The sequence below is a fragment of the Panthera tigris genome, chromosome A2 (genome assembly GCF_018350195.1).
Source record: "Panthera tigris isolate Pti1 chromosome A2, P.tigris_Pti1_mat1.1, whole genome shotgun sequence".
NCBI lineage: Eukaryota > Metazoa > Chordata > Mammalia > Carnivora > Felidae > Panthera > Panthera tigris.
Genome location: NC_056661.1, coordinates 23,360,686 through 23,380,091, shown reverse-complemented (window position 1 = coordinate 23,380,091; position 19,406 = coordinate 23,360,686).

Here is a 19,406-nt window from a genome sequence, read left to right as displayed (position 1 = left end):
AGATACATGCTCTCTGAGATCAGTATTTGAAGTTAAAAAAAAAAAAGCCTTTATGTATTTCTCATGACTTGAGGGCCTTGTCTTTTGCCATGTTCTCTAAGGAAAAAATCTCACCCACAGATTTCAAATAGATAAGCTCACTGCTGCTACAAATTCAAGTGTTTAGACCACATCAACTTGCTTTTATTAAGGATGCATAAAAAGATCTAGAGAAAATGAGAACAGATCTTAGCCTTAGGAAAAAAATATATAGGGCACCAAACAGACACATTAGGGCAAGTTCAGAAGTCAGTACCTGTGGCTCAGTGTTCGACTTGGCCTGGCCAGAGTGTAAGCCTCTTCTCAGAGCATCTGAGCCAGTGTGGTTTTCATTTGGTGTTTTCAAAGTGTGTAGGCAACATGAGAGGCAAATGTGAGTTTCTGGGTAGGGATAGAGGGAAAATAAGAATTCTGAGTGATATATTAAAATACAAATCTCATGGTCTGCAAGGACTAAATGCTTTGAAGCAGCATCACATTTGGAACCTCTGTGGGGTGGCCATGTCCAGCTATGATGTAATTTCAGGTTGGCCTGTGAGGGGAAAGCCCGGGACCCTGCCTTGATGTGCTCTCAGTGTGGAGAGGCTGACCACTTGCCTGATTGCAGGCAGATGGGAGGTTTGGAAGCTGGATTAGGTAGAAGCTTTCTGTCATTTGACCCCCAAAGGAATAAGTTGAGACAATGTTGTACAAAGAAGTCAATGATTCAAGCTTTGTAACCCCTATGGATATCTCAGAAAAGAATGTGCCTCAGTTCTGAGTATATGCCAGTGCTTTGGGTGGATGCCTGAAGGAGTTTTCTACCTTGATTTTCTCCAGCTAAATTTTGGAATAAGTGTTTATAGGTTCAGCAAATGCCCTGTACATGCTCCCACATCCTAAATATGAGAAATAGCCATTGCTTCCAGTTATGGAGGTGTTCATTGAGTGTGAGAGACTCTGCCAAGGGCTTGATGTGATACTGCCTCCTTTAATCTTCACAAGAAACTCTGTGAGAGAGGTGCATGTTTGGCCATTTCAGGGATGAGGGTAATGAGACTTGTCTAGTCCTTCCATAGTAGAGGCAGGAATTACACGTGGGCTTGTGTTCACACCAAGCTTCTCTTTTGCTCCTACCATAATGCAATACTAGCCACATTTTCACACATTTATTCAGATCTCCTCTAGGTTCTTGATGGCCAGGACTGTGCTTCACTCTCTTGTGGGACCAAGCAGTGCAATGTACATACAAACAGCTAAATAAATTGATGAAACCTTTTTTCTTTTTTTAAATAAGGACAGGTATAGCATTTTTCATAAGGTTAATGTGACCTATGCACCGAATCCAACACGAATGAATTAAGAAAGGAATTATGGAAGACTCGGGTGGGACCATGTGAAGGTACCATTTTATATCAAGATATGTTGAACCTAGGAGCCAAACAAAGGGTATTTGTTGCTGGAGGATAAATGTTCTGTTCATTCGGGAACGAACACCACTTCAAAGACCATTTGTTGGCTCGGTGAGAAGCTGTTGCCAAGGTGAAGAGTCCCTATGTCCCAACTGCCCATAAACATGTCTTCAAACAGCAGGAAGGAGCCATACAAAATGGCTGTAGTAGCCAGAAGAGGCAGTGGAGACTCAGGAAATGGATGCGTCTCCCTCGGTAGCACTGACTGAGCCAGGAAGGGTTCCACGTGCCGACTGGCCAAGACAAACACAGCCCAGCACTGACAGAGAGGCAGCCATTGGGGAACAGCTGAACCACCACAGTCATGCAGCCTCTCGAAAGATTGTTGCCGCAAGAGCAAAACCATGGCCTGTGGCTTCCTGCCGTCCTCTCTGGTACACAGCTTGGCTTCCAATGACTCATGGCCAGTGGTGTGCCAAGATTTCACATCTCATCTCTGATGCAGCCCAACCTGCTCAGAGCCACGGCCCTTCCCACCGCTTCCTCCTCCTGAGGAGCTTAATGAGGGGGTTAACGATGAGCAGGATGTGAGTGGACATCTTCACACGAGCAGCCTGGTTGTAAAACTGACCGTGCACAATCACGGAAGGACAAAGTGGGGGGTCAGTAACTATCAGCTGTGCTGAGCCAAGGCTGCTATGTCTTAACTCTGCTGGTTGTGTGGGGAGGGGAAGAAACTAGCATTTATTAACTTCAGGCCTCTAGAGAGATGGTGCGGTTCATTGGTTAAGAGTGTGGGCGTCAGATTGCATCTGGCTTCACCACTTACTAGCTGAGCGATCCTGGGAAGTTACTTATCCTCTGAACCTCAATATTCCCATCCAGCAGAACAAGGGAGAATAGTAGTATCTACTCCACCAGAGAGTTCTGAAGATCAAATGGAGATGATAAATGTAAAGTTTGGTAAATGTTAGCTTTTATCATTGTTATTATTGCCACTGATTAATCAAGTCTGGTTGGTGCTGGAGCTGAATAACAGAAAGAATTATTTCTGAGGAAATTAATACTTGTTATTGAATAGAATGCTTTATGGAAGTTGAACGCTGGACTCCAATCGGAAGTTGGACGAGAGCCTCCACCCCAGCACTGACTGTGTTCTATGGGTGATTAAGCCCAAAGACATTTTGGGATCTGTGTATACTTCAGGAACAGAATGACCACAATGACCATCTGACTCCCCACTTGACACCATCATTAATGATCCAAACTCCAGTCACACATGAGCCTGCTATTCAATTCTGCCGAGACACATTGATGGCTTATCACATGGCAGGCACTTCACTAGGCATTGGTGTTGGGGAGGAAAAGGGTAGGGAATATAACAGTGAGGGGTAAAGCATAGCCCCTGTTTTTTGAGATGTTAGTGGGAGAAATGGACACATGTACATTCGACTATTATGAGGTGGGTAAATCATTATTCAAGTGCTGAGACAAGCTACATGGTGGATACCTGTGAAGTCTTCTTAGGAAGGTATTTTGAGATGGATTTCAGAAGTTGATGTCAGGGGGAAGAAAGCAGATTAGATAAAGAGATTATCTCTTGTACAAGCAGTAGCCTATCGTGGAAGGAAGGGATACACTGGAAAACAAAGTTGAAAAGGTGGGGAAAGACCATGTTCTGTAGACTTCTATCAGGCAGAAAGACTTGGGACTCTGTTCTTTGTTTTGGGAATCAATATGCATTGGGAATATAGGCCCAGGCATTGACACTGAAGAGAATGTGAATCATGGCTCTTCCGGTGTATACAGGGTGGCCTTCAGTCTCCTCATTGTGAAGATTTCAGAGGGTTGTGGGTGTACACAGGCTGCTCAGCACAGCATCTCAGTCCGGTAGCTCTTGCTATCATTGCCAGCAATCAAGATGCTGTTATAAAAGCTTAGGGTGAAATGATGAGGCTCTGGACAAGGACAGTGGAAAATAAAAGAAAGGAATGTGCCTTTCAGAGGCACAATAGGGAAGGTAACAGCCTATGGGGGTGTGAGAAGTGAGAAAGGAGGAGTCAATACTGCCTCAAGGATTCAAGCCTGGGAAATGAGGAGTTTAGGGTGGCATTACCAATATAATGGAAAATTCGTGGAAAAGGATCTCAGTTTTGGGTATAGTGAATCAAAACTGGCTGGTAAGTCCTTTAGGTTGGTCTTTCCCAGGGGAATTTCAAATGCAAAGGTCTAAATTTCAGTAGAATTTTTAGGATAGGTGACTTAGATTAGAAGATCTTATATGTAGATGTAAAGTCCAGCTTGAGAAGATGTCCGTGTAAGGGTCTTTAAGAGCAAGAAAGTTCATGGGGAGTAGAGAAGGAATTAGACAGATACCATGTACCAGAAATAGAATGAGGTGGGTTTTCAAAAGGGCTGCGGTGGTCTGCTCTGCAGAGAGAGGTGAGGCCGTTAGCTTGTGATGGCTTACTTGAGCATCTCAGGCGAGTGCAAGGAGGAAGCTAGTTTGTAAGGCATTATGGAAACCACAAAGGAGGGGCATGCTGTGTGCCTCATTTACAAAGAAGATCAGAAGTGAAAGGAATGTGAGAGCCTGAGAGAGGTTAAAACCAATCTACAGCAAGGCAAGAGTGAGTTTTGAATGGCAATTATTGGAACAATTTGTAGGAAATGTCCACTGGAGAAAAGAGGAAGATGCATAAGAGGAAACAGGCTCTTGATGATTTAAGGAGAAGCAGGAAAGGCACTATGGTGTCAGGAGGGATGTTAGCTTTGGAGCAAACCAGGACCACATCTTACATGAAATCCAGAGCAAGGAAGAAAGGCTGTGTTTTAAGGCAAAGATAATTTTAGTTGGGTAGTTGGTAGAGTTTGGTTTGATGTATCTTTCTTTATTTTCTAGTAAACAGTAGATTTACCTTTAATAATTTAATGAACTTCCATAAGTTAAATACACACACACACACACACACACACACACAAACATGGAGTGTGATTTTCTCCACTTAATTCTCTTGAAAGGCAGAGCTGGGGAACAGAAATAACCACAAGAGTTGACCTGGAGTCAGGAGACCAGGCTAGTCACAACCTCATTAAATCTCGGTAATCTGACCTACACGAGGAGAATGCAGAGCACACTGGGGTTCAAATGAGATAATGTATGTTTCTGGTCTTATAAAATTGATCTGTAATTAGCTAGCACTTGTTATTTTGCTCATGACTTGAAGAAAGAACCATGTCTGAGACATGAGCAAGGTGGAAAGTTTGTGCCGTGCTTTGTGCTATTGGTAGATAGCGTGTGATACAGAGGAAAGCGAGGCTATCTAGAAGTCAGTTCTTGTCACATGCTCTGAGAAATGTGCCACTATAACACTGGGGAGACTTCATGGACTTTCCACTAAGGAAGGCCCCTTTTCTCCCGACTTTTTCCAGTGATGTCTCCAACATGGTTTGGAATGACTCAAGCTTTGGGACTCTTACCACTTCCCTTGTCATGCACGTTTGCCATTTCCCAGATTTCACCATTAGGGCATTTCCTGAAATTCAACCCACTGTGTTCCTTTTTTTCCTGATTTCAAAGAGGATTCTGTTTCAAACCTCAGCTGTCAAATGGGGAACCCAACTGTGAACAGTAGCGAATTTGACTGTGACATCAGAGTTTCCAATGGGAACCCGACTTTCCATCCTGAGATCCAATACCCCCCTTGATTCAGTATTTTAAGAATAATGCACAGGCTTCCAGACCTCACTGAGGTGCCATTGCTGGAGCCAATAGCAGCAGGACCCCAAATTTCCTTTGAGGTTGGCAGCCTGCAAGGACTGCCTGCCAAGAACCCCTTGGAACCTCATCACCTTTCCAAGACCCTGTTTTTAAGAAGATCAAAGTATTCTCCTCATACTGGTGAAAGCCAGAGGTCCAGGTCAAGGTGAATGAGTGTGGGACTCTGAAGGAAGCTGGCAGAACATCAAAGAAGGATTGGGTGGGACCTGAGTCCTTTCTTTGAAGACTCTTTTACGTTGTTTCTCAGACTTTTTCAGTCTGACACATCACTGAACTTGCCTCTGCTTCCATTCTAGTCTTTACAACCCCTATTCAGCTGCCCATTAGTTGAGTCACCTGATGCTTGAATTCCTCAGGTATTTCCATGTTCCAAAACCTAATGAACATAGATACTGATTTATACGTATAGAGAATAAATACCCATGTCCACCCACATGCACCAAACATTTTATTGTAAACCCTGAACTCACAATTTAACTTTCTTTCCTTTTATTCTGGAAGTGCTTTGCTATAGTCCCCATAGCATACTTAGTTGCACATCTCCCCCACAAGACTATACATGGCCTGAGGGGTTCTAGGTAGTTTAGCTGAAAGCATCTTTGCTGCAAGCATTTTCCCCACAACCATTTTCACTGCATAACTAATTGGCCATAAGGCAATTCTGGTAGGAGTCAGGGAGAGGGAAGAAGGGAGGGAGCTGTCTGTGGCTATAAAAGGCTATAAAAGGGTAATGGAACTGTTCTCTATCTTGACTGTGGCGGTGGCCACACACATGTGATAAGTACCATAGAACTAAATACACACAAGCTCACACAAATGAGTGCATGTAAAACTGGTGAAATCTGAATTACATCAGTATATTTTATCAATTTCCTGCTTGAGGTATTGAGTTGTGTAAGATGTTACCAGTGGGGAAACTGGACAGAAGCTGTAGGGGATCTCTTTGTATTATTTCTTATAACTGCAGGTGAATATGCAATTATCTCACAGTAAAAAGTTAAGCAACAACGGGCTACTTCTCATTTGTGCTGCGTGTCCTACTTAGTAGGATTGGTGATTCTAGTCCATGTGGGTGGTGTGGGATATTAGAGCCTCCACCATCTGGGGCATCACCAGTCACCCCGTCAAGGAAAGGGAAAATAGCAAGTTACTCTGTGGCTCTTAAAGGCTTCCAGCTGGTAGTGACACACTCCTGTTTCATTGGCCAAAGCCAGTCCTTTGGCCCTCCTAACCTCCAAGAGGTAGGGAGGCTTAGTCTTGCCATATGTCTAGAAAGAGAAGAATCAAAATATTGGTGACAGTACCAATGATCACAGCTGTTGTTTAAGATGAAATAAATGGTTAAAATATTCATAAAATATTTTGCATTTGCCTCATCATGTGACCAATAAGTGACTTCCACTGAATGATAAATCAAATATAGGGAAACATAAATATGAATATGACACCAGTCACTGTGTATAAAACTTTGTATTGGGCCTGAGTTTCATTTCTTAGAGAAGGTATGAGCTTTCTGAAAAAGACAATGAGAATATTAAAATATATTTTTAAATGCATCTGTATAACATGACCATTTCTCCTTGGCTTTGGCTCTTACTTCCAAGTGCATGTGAAAAACAACTGCCCTTTACATTTTCATAGAAGTAGTGCTTGAACTGACCTTTAGTTTTTCAATCTGAAGGCACAAATGGCCAATTTAAGATGTATCTCAGATGTACATGAAAGTTTCTACATGTTGAGGGAGGCCACGTGGAGGGCATCGGGATGGGTGGGCACAGGGGGATCAGAATGACAGATTTCAGTGGACATAAGTGTGGGGCAAACACCAGGAAGGCCAGGAATTTGCTAGGAAAAGGATAGTATCAGTCAACAAATAACCAGATTGCTCTGGAAATGACCAACTGAATGGTGTGGTTTTAAAAAATTAAATCAGATACCTTGCTACTTGTACGTATACCTAAGATATGGCCTTTAACTTATACTTTGTCAGAAGATAACTGTATTGATCAGTGTTGCTTAGGAATAGAGACAAAGGGAAACCTACCTTTATGGAGTGTCTATTCTATGCTGGTCACTGTCTATGGCAGCCACCTTTCATCTGCACAATGCCGCTATCAGCACTGTATTTTACAAATCCACAAAGAGAAGAGTGAAGTTATGCACCTAGAGCTGCCAATGGCACCCAAGACTGCCTGACTCATTCATCACCAGTTCCCTGGGGGCAGGACTGTGAACAAGAGCACCATGACTGTGTTCAGGCTCCTTTTCCAGACTTTGTTAAAGTGCTTCCTTCCATGATGCCTAAGCTTCAGCCAGAGGACACCTGTCACAGCTCCTCAGGCCTAACCTTCAAAGCCTGACCTCTGCTCTTTTGAGAATGTTGTTCCTCCTACCTTTTCTTCCTTCTGTACCCCAATTCTTATTTATTTGGAGTCCTTGCTCATGCACTATCTCCTTCAGGTCTTCCTACATCATTGCCTTAAAATATTATAAATACAATGCAAGAAAGGAATGAATGAGTATGTGGACACAGAATATCTTCCCATAAAAGCAGTGCTCCATTCCTTCTTTCTTTCCACAGTGATACTTCTCTACTGGAGGTGAGTAGCTATTTCAGCTCAATTCAGAAAACATGGATTGAGTTCTTCCTATTGCAAAACTCAGTGCCCAGAAGACTGGAGAATACAATGGTGGGTAAGACTCAGCCTAGCCCCTGTTCACAATCCCACAAATAGCAGAAACTTTCTGTGAAATGAGCTCGGATGCAACTTGAGTGCCCCTGCCAAACTCTCAGCTCCTTGAAGAAGGAACTACATTTTCAGAGCTGGGACTCCACTTCATGTCTTTTCTAAGAGAAGTCTGACTCACATCCACATCCTTCATCAATAGCAAAGCCCAGTGCAGAATGACCCCATTCGTAGCCAAGTCAAGACCCGCCAGGCTCTGGGATGGATGGCCTCATCGCCCAGGATTGCAAATAGCTTATTGTGGCTTCAGCTGGTCCAAAATGATAAGGTTAGAAAACCAAACAATATTGTTCTGAGTGTTCATAAAAATAAGCAGAAATTAGAGAAGCCTTAACATTAAGAGTTATCATTTATTATTATAACCTTGCTCATTTCAAAAGTGATCCCAGAACATTTAAAAAAATTATAATAAAATAAGATGGCAACATAATACTACTATTTGAAATAAAATCATAGATTAATACCAGAAAACTCCAGACTATTCCATTTAATTTCATGTAGGGGAGTCTTTGAAATTAGGTTAAGTGAATCCAGGCTTTTTATTTATAGAAGCAACTTGGATGTTGGTCTGAGAAGTGAGATACTCAAGTTTTCAAATAAACTCGAGTCACAGAGAATTGTAAATAATGAAGAACCATGTGGATGAAAAAACAAATCTTTTAAATCCCCTATCTAATTGATAGGAAAAGCATTTCATATTAGATAAAACCTAATAAAAATATTTAAAGACAGGATGTAAAAATTACACACACACAGACACACACACAACCTGTACCAGGGTTCTGTATATTGACGGATAAAAGAAGGAAAAAGGAAAATGGGAAAGAAAGTTGCAGTGCTATAATAATTTTAAAAAAGAAAAAGCAAATCCCCTTCCTTCCCCAAGAGGAACCATAGAAATGAAGCTCAGGGTACAGCCTGGCTGAGGGCCCAGCCGGCCTGTAGTGTCCCTTTGTTTGGATTAGCAAAAGGCGCCCCCACTGGGTGGACATGGCACTTTGAACACATGACTTGGCATCTGAAGAGACTCTATGCTAAGAAAAGGTACTTCAGCCTCCAGGGGATGCAGTCTCACCCGTGTGCTGAGCGCCTCAGCCCCCAGCCCCCTTGAAGTCCAGAGTGAATTTCACAACTGCCCCTGCTTGCCCAGCAGCATTTTGCATTAAATGGCTGGAGTCCTCATTCTAGATTTTGGGCTAAACCTCACCTCTCTGAGCTGTTTCTTCTGCAAAGTGAGAGGGCAATGCCCGCTGGGACCTGCTCCTAGGCAGGAATCAGATGAGCTTACGGATGCCATTCGTGGGAATATGCAGACGCACTTCATTAAATAAGCCGTGTTCCATTTACCTTTCAGGGAATAAAATGCTTTCCCTTTTTACCTTCTAATGCATTCTTACTTGATATTTTAAAATGTATTCACTCTCGGAGCACCTGGGTGGCTCAGTCGGTTGAGCATCCGACTTCGGCTCAGGTCATGATGTTGCCGTTCATGAGTCCGAGCCCCGCGTCAGGCTCTGAGCTCTCAGCACAGGCTCTGTGCTGACAGCTCTGAGCCTGGAGCTTGCTTCAGATTCTGTGTGCCCCCCACCTCTCTGCCCCACCCCACTTGTGCTCTGTCTCTGTCTTTCAAAAACGAATAAACATAACAAAATTTTAAAGTGTATTCATTCTCACGTTTGTCTTCAGTTACGTTTGTTTCTTCAAGTACAAATAATAATGATAAGCCCAAAACACGATAATGATTACCAGTGGCTGACGACTTCCTGGTGCCCCAGGCATTGTGCCAAGTGCTTCCTATAACTTTCTGGTCTCATGTCATCTTCACAAGGTGGGAATGTCATTTCCTCCGTTGTACAGACATGAGAAGTGAGACCGAAGGGTTAAGTAACCAAAAAAGCACAACCAGGGTTTGAATCCACATCTCTGTGATTCACAGCTTCTGCTCCCAACAAATGAGCCTCTAGATCTGCTCATTGTGGAAAATCCGATAAGAGATAAGCAAAGAAGGAAATCGCAATCACCCTTGCTGTCACTTCACTGTTACCATAATGCTGTTACCTTCATGACACTGCTCTAACATTGTAGGATGGCTCCTTTTAGTCGTGGACTCAATAAAAAAGAGAATGAGGTTTTTTTTCAACAGTTGAGGATGTGACTATTAATAGCTAGCCTTCACCACCAGTTTAAGAAGGAGGGAGAAAGACTAATATTGTCTGCATTGTAATTGCTTCCTCTTAGCCTCTGCAAGTGCCATTATTATAATTCCTAACATCATTCCTAGAATCATTTGTTCTTGTTAATAATTGCAGCAATAACCATTCAGAATCTCTGCCGCTTTGGCAAAGGCAGTTGAGGAAATATACATTGTATTTAATTAAGTCTCTATTAAGAATAAGTAGAAGGTGCTTAATCATGTTCATAAGCCTGTAACTACTCTCCCTTATCAGAGACTCCACTCGGGAGGCCTGTCGCTTCTTACAGTTGACAGGCTACACATCACGCCCTGAACTGCCCCGCCGCTGCCTTTGAAAAATATCGCCAGCAACTCGTGCACACCATACCTCCAGATGTTGGGCTCTATTTATGGAACCCATCATGTGCAGTTCATCCTGATTTCAAAACACCTTCCCAATGTCAGAGCACGGACATCTTTCTTCGGTTCAAAATATCTGATTCCCTTGGTGTGAGCAACGCCAAGAGTTGCTCGTTCAAAAGCCCAATTGCTCTTCCATTGTTTTTGTCTGGGGATGGCCAAGAGAACTTTTGAGAGATTACTATGTGCCAGGCAGTGGATTGGACATTTAAAGATGACCTCTTTTAATGCACAAGCCAATCCTTTGAAATAGTTAATACCCTCATTTTATTAATAGGGAAACAATCTTAGAGTGATTAAGGGTTCTATTTTTCCTAAGCACACAAGAATCCTAGTAGCACATTTTTAATTACTAAACGATACTACCTCCCAGGTTGGGCATTAGCCCCAAGGAGAATAGGATGGCGGAGTCCCTGCTCTATCACCCGCTCTCTCTTCAGTGGCCTTCTGGCTCCAGTGAGTCCAAGAAGAGCACTCCCCAGTAGTATTTTTCTCACAGAAAAAGAACAAATGATTCTAAAATTAATATGAAACCACAAAAGACCCTAATTAGCCATAGCAATCTTGAAGAAAAGGAAGAAAGCTGGAGGCATTACTCTTCCTGACTTCAAACTATATTACAAGGCTATAGTAATCAAAACAGTATGGTATTGGCATAGAAACAGACACATAGATCCAAGGAACAGAATAGAAATCCCAGAAATAAACCCATACATATACGATCAATGAATTTATGAAATTGGAGCCAAGAATATACAATGGGGAAAATAGTTCCTTCAATAAATGATATCAGGAAAACTGGACAGCCACATTCGAAAGAATGAAAGTGGACCACTATCTTACACCATACATAAAAATCAACCCCAAATGGAGTAAGACTTGAATGCAAGGCCGGATGTCTTAAAATTCCTAGAAAAAACATAAGAGGTAAGCTCTTTGATATAAGTCTTGGTGATGATTTTTTGGATTTGACACCAAAGCAAAGGCAACAAAAATCAAAATAAACAAGTGGGACTACATCAAACTAAAAAGCTTCTGTAAAGCAAAGGAAACAATCCACAAAATGAAAGGACGACCTATGGAATGGGGAAAAATATTTGCTAATTATATCTCTAAGGGGTTAATATTCAAAATATATAAAGAACTTATACAACTCAATAGAAAAAAAAAAACCCAACTAAAAAATGGACAGAGATATGGAATAGGCGTTTTTACAAAGAAGACATACAAATGGCCAACAGGTACATGGAAAGGTGCTCAACATCATTAACCATTAGGGAAATGCAAATCAAAAGCACAAGATATCACCTCACACCCGCCAGAATGGATATTAACAAAAAGACAAGAAAGAACAAGTAGTAGTGAGGATGTGGAGAAAAGCAAATCCTCGTGCATCGTCAGTGGGAATGTAAACTGGTGCAGCCACTGTGAGACACAGTACGGAGGCTCCTCAAAAAACGAAAACTAGAATTACCATATGATCCAGTGATTCCACTTCTGGGCATTTATCCAAAGGAAAGGAAGTGACTATCTCAGAAAGATCAGCACCCCTATATTCATTGCAGCATTATTTACAATAAAGTAGACACGGAAACAGCCTAAGTGTTAATGGGTAAGTGGATAAAGAAAATGTTCTATATATCTATAGATATCTGTATCTATATATCTATAGATCTCACATTTTCTTTATCCACTTATCCACACACACATATATATTATACATATACAGTGAGACAGAGAGAGGAATACTACTCAGCCATAAAAAGAAGGAAACCTTGTTCTTTATGACATGGATGGAGCTAGAGAGTGTAATGCTAAGTGAAATAAGGCAGACAGAGAAAGACAAATGCTCTATGATATCACTTATATGTAGAATTTAAAAAACAACTAAATCTATAGATACAGAGAGCAGGTTGGTGGTTCTCAGAGGCAGGGATGGGGGTGGGCAAAATGGGTGAAGGCAAAAGATACAAACTTGCAGTTATAAAATAAATTAAGTCCTGGGATATAATATACCCAGCATGGTGACTTTAGTTTAAAAATACTGTATCGTATATTTGAAAATTGCTGAGAGAACTTTAAAGTCCTCATCACAGGAAAACTATGTGTGGTGACGGATGTTAACCAAACTTATTTTGGAAATCATTTCATAATATACATATACATCAGATCATTGTGTTCTATAGCTAAAAATAATACAGTGTTATAGGTCAATTATGTTTTATCTGAAAAAGAGAGGGTGAGAGGGAGAGCACTCACTTCAGTAGAACCAGAATTAGTTTATTGGTCAAGTCCATTATCTTCATATTTTACCATCCCAGATCTGAGCCATGATCCACTTCTCTGTGCCATGATTGGGAAGTATTTTGGAAAGTAAGGGAGAATTCACATAGCAATTCCAATCAACCCAACACAGCTTGTTGAACAATTAAAGGAGCTGAAAATTACACTGTATTTGTAGAACTCTTCTAGAGTTACGTGCAATTTGGGAACAATACCAGAGATCAGATATGACTCTATAAGGGAAAAGTGGCCCCTGGCACTATTTTTCACCCAGATACATCAAGGTAAGCTTGTATTACATCCTCGCTTGAGCTAGTCTCAAAGGGAACAACCGGAGGGTTGTGGCCATGCTTGCCTGGTATCACAACCCTCCCAGGGGCAGGCAGCCCTTGGGTCCTCGTGGGAAATTCACATGCTCACGATTCCAGCTGCGCAACGGACGTCATTCTCACTTTGTCTCCGCTGGTGTGGGATAGCTGAGGAAATGATACACTTGTCATCCTTACTTTCAAGGGAAAAAAAGTTTCTATTACAAGGCTATCTATAGTTTTCCAATGTTTTCTCAAAGAAGGAAAAAGAGGACGTGTTGAAAGACACGGCTGCCTGTGGAACTGCTGAGTAAATTTTGGCCAGTTTAGCATAGTCATGAAGCTCCAAAAATATATTTTTTCCTGGTCCAAGGGAGAAGGAAACAGCTCCACCACTCCGCGAGAGATGTGCTGGACTTGACAGACCAAGAGGAAACCCACTTTTGCCGCTTTGCTCTAAAGTGTTTCCATAAGCCCAAATTTCTGGGTGGTTACAAGTAATTTGCTTCAACTTAATTTCTTTCATTCAAATCTATGGAAAAAATGCCTGTCATAGGGAATGGAAAATAATTAAGACATTAGCCTTAGTGTTGGATGTTGAGACGGCAAGGACCCATTAGCTTACATGTCGATGCTGAATTCCAAGACTGTCGAACTTGAAGAACCCAGTGAGCCCCTGTCCTAGTCCACTCTTTAAGCTCCTCACCCCTCTGTTCTGGCCTTCCTCTTCTCCAGGGCTCTGCTGCTATCTCTTGAGTGAATTAACTTTGCCAATTCTGAGGATCCTCCTTAGTAATCTATTCAATATGTGCACTCCCTTTGGAAGAAATACAGTAGTCTGTGTGCGTTTCCTATCTGCTCCTAATTTCCTATACTGTGAATTATGTCATCTAGTTTTTGTGCCGTTGCCAGTGGGAAAAGGCTGTCTAGAGCAATCTGGTCAGACTGCCTCATACCCCGAGAAACACCAATTAGATCACCGCAAAGTTGACTCACGCCCAAGAAGACCAACCCCAATTTCCTCTAGTGTTCCTTGTCGTTTGAACACTGAGCCCTAGGAAGGCTCTTGGATAAGTCATTTGACCCACAGTGCTTCTTCCAAGATCTCATGCTATGGTGGGTCAGATTTGTACACATCTTACAAAAGTAATGGAAATATGCTGAGATAGTAAATCTAGGAAGAGATCTATTCAGATTATGGAGGGTGGCTTTTGATCCAGGCAGGAGATAAAGTTTTATTTTTTGTTTTTATTATTTATTTATCTATTTAAAGTATAATTAACATACACTTTATATTAGTTTTAGGTGTACAATATAATGAGTCAGCAGGAGGTAAAGGTTTTGGATTCTCACACTTCTGAATTTAATCAGAGCAGCTGTAGAAGTGGAAAACCCTTGTGACTTACAGACTCAATAGGTTAGGAGTAATGTAATGTCCACACCTACACAATCAGTGAAGAGTAAAAACGCCTTCACATCAAATCATGTGGATACTTGTTTCCATTGTTTAGTTTGAAGCCCATGGGCAAAACACATAATTTGAAGCTTTTGAGAAGTATTTTAATCCAATCTTGTCCCTTGCAGAATCCAGTTAAGGGGGCAGAAGATTAATCTCCAAGACTCCCTCGGGGATCCCTCTAAGATCCCAAGAAGTCACATACACAATCTGGTCATGTCATCCAGAAAAGTGAGAGCCTCTTTCCTACACCTCACCAAATGCTTCTCCCAAAATACAACCATATACGTTTTTCAGTTTCTTGTGATTCCATCCAGAAGCATAAAAATACCCTATATGTATCTGCTTTACTGTATAAAGATAATGTTAATATATTTTCAACTAACAGGAATGTACTCAACACAATATTTTTTACTTCTTTTCTTTATTAATTTAATAACCTATCTATCTATTATTTATTCATTCATTTTGCTAGACAGAGAGCGTGAGTGGGGGCAGGCAGAGAGAGAGGGAGAGAAGCCTGAGCAGGCTCTGCACTGTCAGCATGGAGCCAGACATGGGGTTCAATCATATCAACCATGAGATTATGCCCAGAGCAGAAATCAAGAGCCTAACGCTCAATTGACTGAGTCACCCAGACCCTCCCATTTAATAACATATCTTGAAGATCTTTTTAAAAGAGCACACACATATCTTCATTGTTCTTTTTAAAAACTGTATGACATTCTGTAATGTGACCGTACTTTCATTAATATTTATTAAAAAATGAATCATTCTGAAAGTATTGCACGCACATCGCTAAAGTGCACAGAATTACAGAAGGACACATAAGGGAAATTAACATGTTTCTCTATTTCTCCATACCCCCTGAATTCTAATTCTCAGATCAAGTAATTTTAATCCTTATACCAATTTCTTCTCCATAATTCTGAATTATATAATAACATAACTATCCCTTGATGTTTCAACCTTGGATGTTTTCTCTTGAATTCCTGAGAACTCAATCACTTATTTGTCTTTTGAACGCCAACCTTATACCACAGAGCTACTCACCCCTTTCTCTGATGAGCTCCAATAAACCTCTCTTGGATATCACCTGGATTTCCATTTTACTGCATAGTATGAGATGGAGTGAGATCTGATCATAATAAAACGAGATCTGGCCAAACAAAAAACTGAGCTTGATTTGCAATTGGCTGGGTGATAATATGAGTAATGCAGAACAATAATAATCACTAATATCAAAAACATTTAATATCATGAAAAGAAAATCTTGGTCCCTGCTTATGGGAGGCAGAATGAGGTCCCTGCAAAATGTCCGCATCCTAATCCCTGGAACCTGTTACTATGTTACCTTACATGGCAAAAAGGACTTTGCAGACATGATTAAGGTTATGGACCTTGATGTAGGAAAACTACCCTGCATTTTCCAACAGGACTCAATCTAGTCATACGAGTCCTTATAAGTGGGGAACTTTTCCCAGCTTCAGGCAGAGAATTGAGGCGAGGAACAGCCTTCCTGTTGCCGGCATTGAAATGGATGGAGGCAGGGGGCCCGGTGAGACCCATCCCAAACTTCTGACCTACACACTTGTGAGGCTACTTATTAAAACAGCAAAAGAAACCTAATATATCACTCTATGTTGTTTATGGTCCAGAAGGGGGAAAAGAAAGCAAATTGGCAGTGAAAATACAGCAGGGAATCTTAGGGGGTGCAAGTGATTTGGCCCTGGCTTCATACTCGAAAGGAGCCTCAAATCTAAATTTGACTTTGTTGCTAAATGACAATACATATGCATATATGGTCATTGTTTTATGAGTACATCTGCCTGGTTTAAATAAACCGATTTTTAAGTGTATACAAGTAAATAATACAATTTTGTTACCTTTTTAAAAAGGCTTATTTATTTTGAGAGAGAGAGAGAGAGAGAGAGGCAGAGGAGGGTGGGGAGAGAGAATCCCAAGCAGGCTGTACACTCAGTGAGGAGCCCAACACGGGGCTTGATCTCACAAACTGTAAGGTCATGACCTAAGTGGAAATCAAAAATCAGACACTTAACCGACTGAGCCACCCAGGCACCCCAGTTTTTGTTACCTTTTGAAGCATTTCTTCATGTTTTAATATGTTGCAGATCCTCAAAGAAAGTGATCTGAGCTTCTCTCCTGACCTCGTGGTGTGTAGGGGGAAGGTTTGCCTCCTGCCTACACTGAAGTGCTTGGGAAAACAGCAGCATGCAAAAAGCTGCTGGGTGGAAGCAGGATGGTGTGTTCCACTAGGAAGGAAGGACCATGCGAAGGTCAGTGGTGAAGACAGACATCATGGGCACACAGGACCGGAGAGGAGACCACTGTTTCTGGGTGTACTGATAGGGCATGTGTGTATAGATGATGCTGGAGACTCAGGCAGGGCCCGTTGGTGTAGGTCCTTAGCGGCTGTGCTTGGTGCTTGGACTTCCCCCTAAGGGTAGTGGGGAGCCATGAAAGGTAGAAGCAGGGAGGGGAGGGAAGGGTGGCGTAACAGGAGCCACACACTTGTATCCTCTCTGGCATTACTCCCTGGTTGTAAATGGATGTTGCCATTAGCTGCTCCTTCCTTCTCTACATCTTGCCTCTCTTCTGGGAAATGCTCTTGTATTTTTCCCCACATTTTATGATGTTTTATTTTTAAAATTTTCTAACAGAAAAGTAACGCATGAGATAATGAACACCCACAAACCCATTTCCTACATTTAGCAATGCTACCATTTTGCCATTTTGAATAATCTACTTTCTTTTCCTGATACTGAAGTCAATTACAGACATGAAGACATCTTGTCCTACAAAAGTTCAACATGAATCCTGAAGAAGGACCTTGTTCTACATAAGCCCATGTCAGCGTCTTGCCTAACGTAACTGACAATGGCCCTATTATCATTTAAGCCCAGTCTATGTTCCCATTTCCCTCATTGTTCCCCAAAATCTCTTATAGCTATTCTTTGTCTAAGATTCAATCAGTCATGCATCTTATTAGATTATTATTTCTCTTGAGTCCCTTTGAATCAGCATAGGCCCTCATTAGCACCCTTAGTTCATTTTCCCAAGACATTTCAACTTGTTAAAGAGATCAGGCCACTTGTCCTGTAGAATGTCCCACCTTCTGGATTTGTTTAATTGGTTCTTCATGGTGTTGATAAACTCGTTGCCTCCTCCTCATTTCCTGTAACCGGGCTTTAGGATCCTTAACACTTTTGCCATGAATACTTCCTTAGTGATGCTAGGTACTTCCCACTGCCTTCAGTTAGGAACCCATTATGTCTGGTGTCCCCACCACAACACATGGTCAAATCAATCTCTACTTAAGGCAATGCCAGAGACAGTTTTTCCACTTCTGAGCTGCAAGTGTCTGTAATAATAATACGTTAGCACCATGTGTATCCATTCTTGATTTATATTTGAATAGGGTTATTTTATGGGGGTTGCAAAATGGTCATATGCTTTTTGATCCAGAGGTGGGCTAAACCGTGGGAGTGATCAAATACTTTTGTCCAGAGGATCAGCTAATATGGAAAATCTCTCATGTCCCCCATTTTCCTTTCTTATAGTTTTGCTTCTCTGGGTGTTGTCTGGAAGGGGCACATTCAAGGTTGTCAGGCCTCATGTCCCTCCCTGCAGCCCATGCACACGCACACACATACCTAACCAGCAACTGAGGCTGCCTTTCAATCATTGACAGAATTGCAGCCAGACAGCCAACTTCCAAGAGTAGAAGGTGTAAGAGGCCGCAGGAAGCATGGAGCCCCCAAGGGGCCTCCTCTCGCATGCATGGCCCTGTCACGAGAGTAGTCAATTGCCCATCTCCTGTTTGTTTTCTGGGGATCACCCAGCCGAGGAGGAATGGGGCATAAGAGATTCATTCAGGCCTAAGTTCACAGCAAGGAAGGAGGTCCTCACTAGAGACCCCAGAGACTTCTCATGACAACGAGAAATATTTCCAGTGAAATGCAGAGGAAGTTAAACTGACAGATGGTTCTTCTTCTCTTAATGGAGTTCTCTCCCAGTCAACATCTCTGCCTTCTCTCCATGACACACGCGCTTGGCAGGGCTGCCCAGAACTTTCTTGTGAACGGGGATTCTGTTAATTAAATACCACTGTGCTTCCGGGAGACGTTTTCTAGGCAATTATTGATTCTGATTCAACCTTGTGGAAAGGTTCCCCCACATTCTTGGGAGACCTCCCTGAAATGGTAACCTTCCCCCAGTCTTTTTTTTTTTTTTTTGCTTTTACTATTTTTTTAACCTTCTTTGTACATTTGGAAATTATATGATCCCCTAATAAAACCAAAATGAAAATAATTGGGTTTCTCAATGGATTCAAGTATTTGTTCATTTCCAAAACTGGAGACATTTTATCATTTTAGCTGCTTCTATCCCCTCTGCAATTTTAAATTGTATACCTATTGGCTGTTATTTTCTCCAGTTCCTCAACCACTAAACAATTACAAATACAGGGATGCAGCTCAGGGGGCTTTCATGTGGCTCTTTTCTCTGGAAAAACCACTGGCTTGGCATCCATTGGCTCAGCATGTTGGCCTAATATTCTGTCTGCTAAGGTAACATTGTGGTTTAGCAAAGGAAAGGGAAAAAAAATACAGGGGAAGTGGAATGCCACACTATGGTGTAAAAGACTTGCTTTGAAAATCATTAAAGATGCCTCAAGGTTCGGGAGGTCTGTGATTTCAGAACCGATGAATGGGGGTCAGTTCACAAACCCCTGGACATGATAAAGGCTATTTTGTGGGCCTTTGACTTGTGAATTTTCCTGGGAAGAA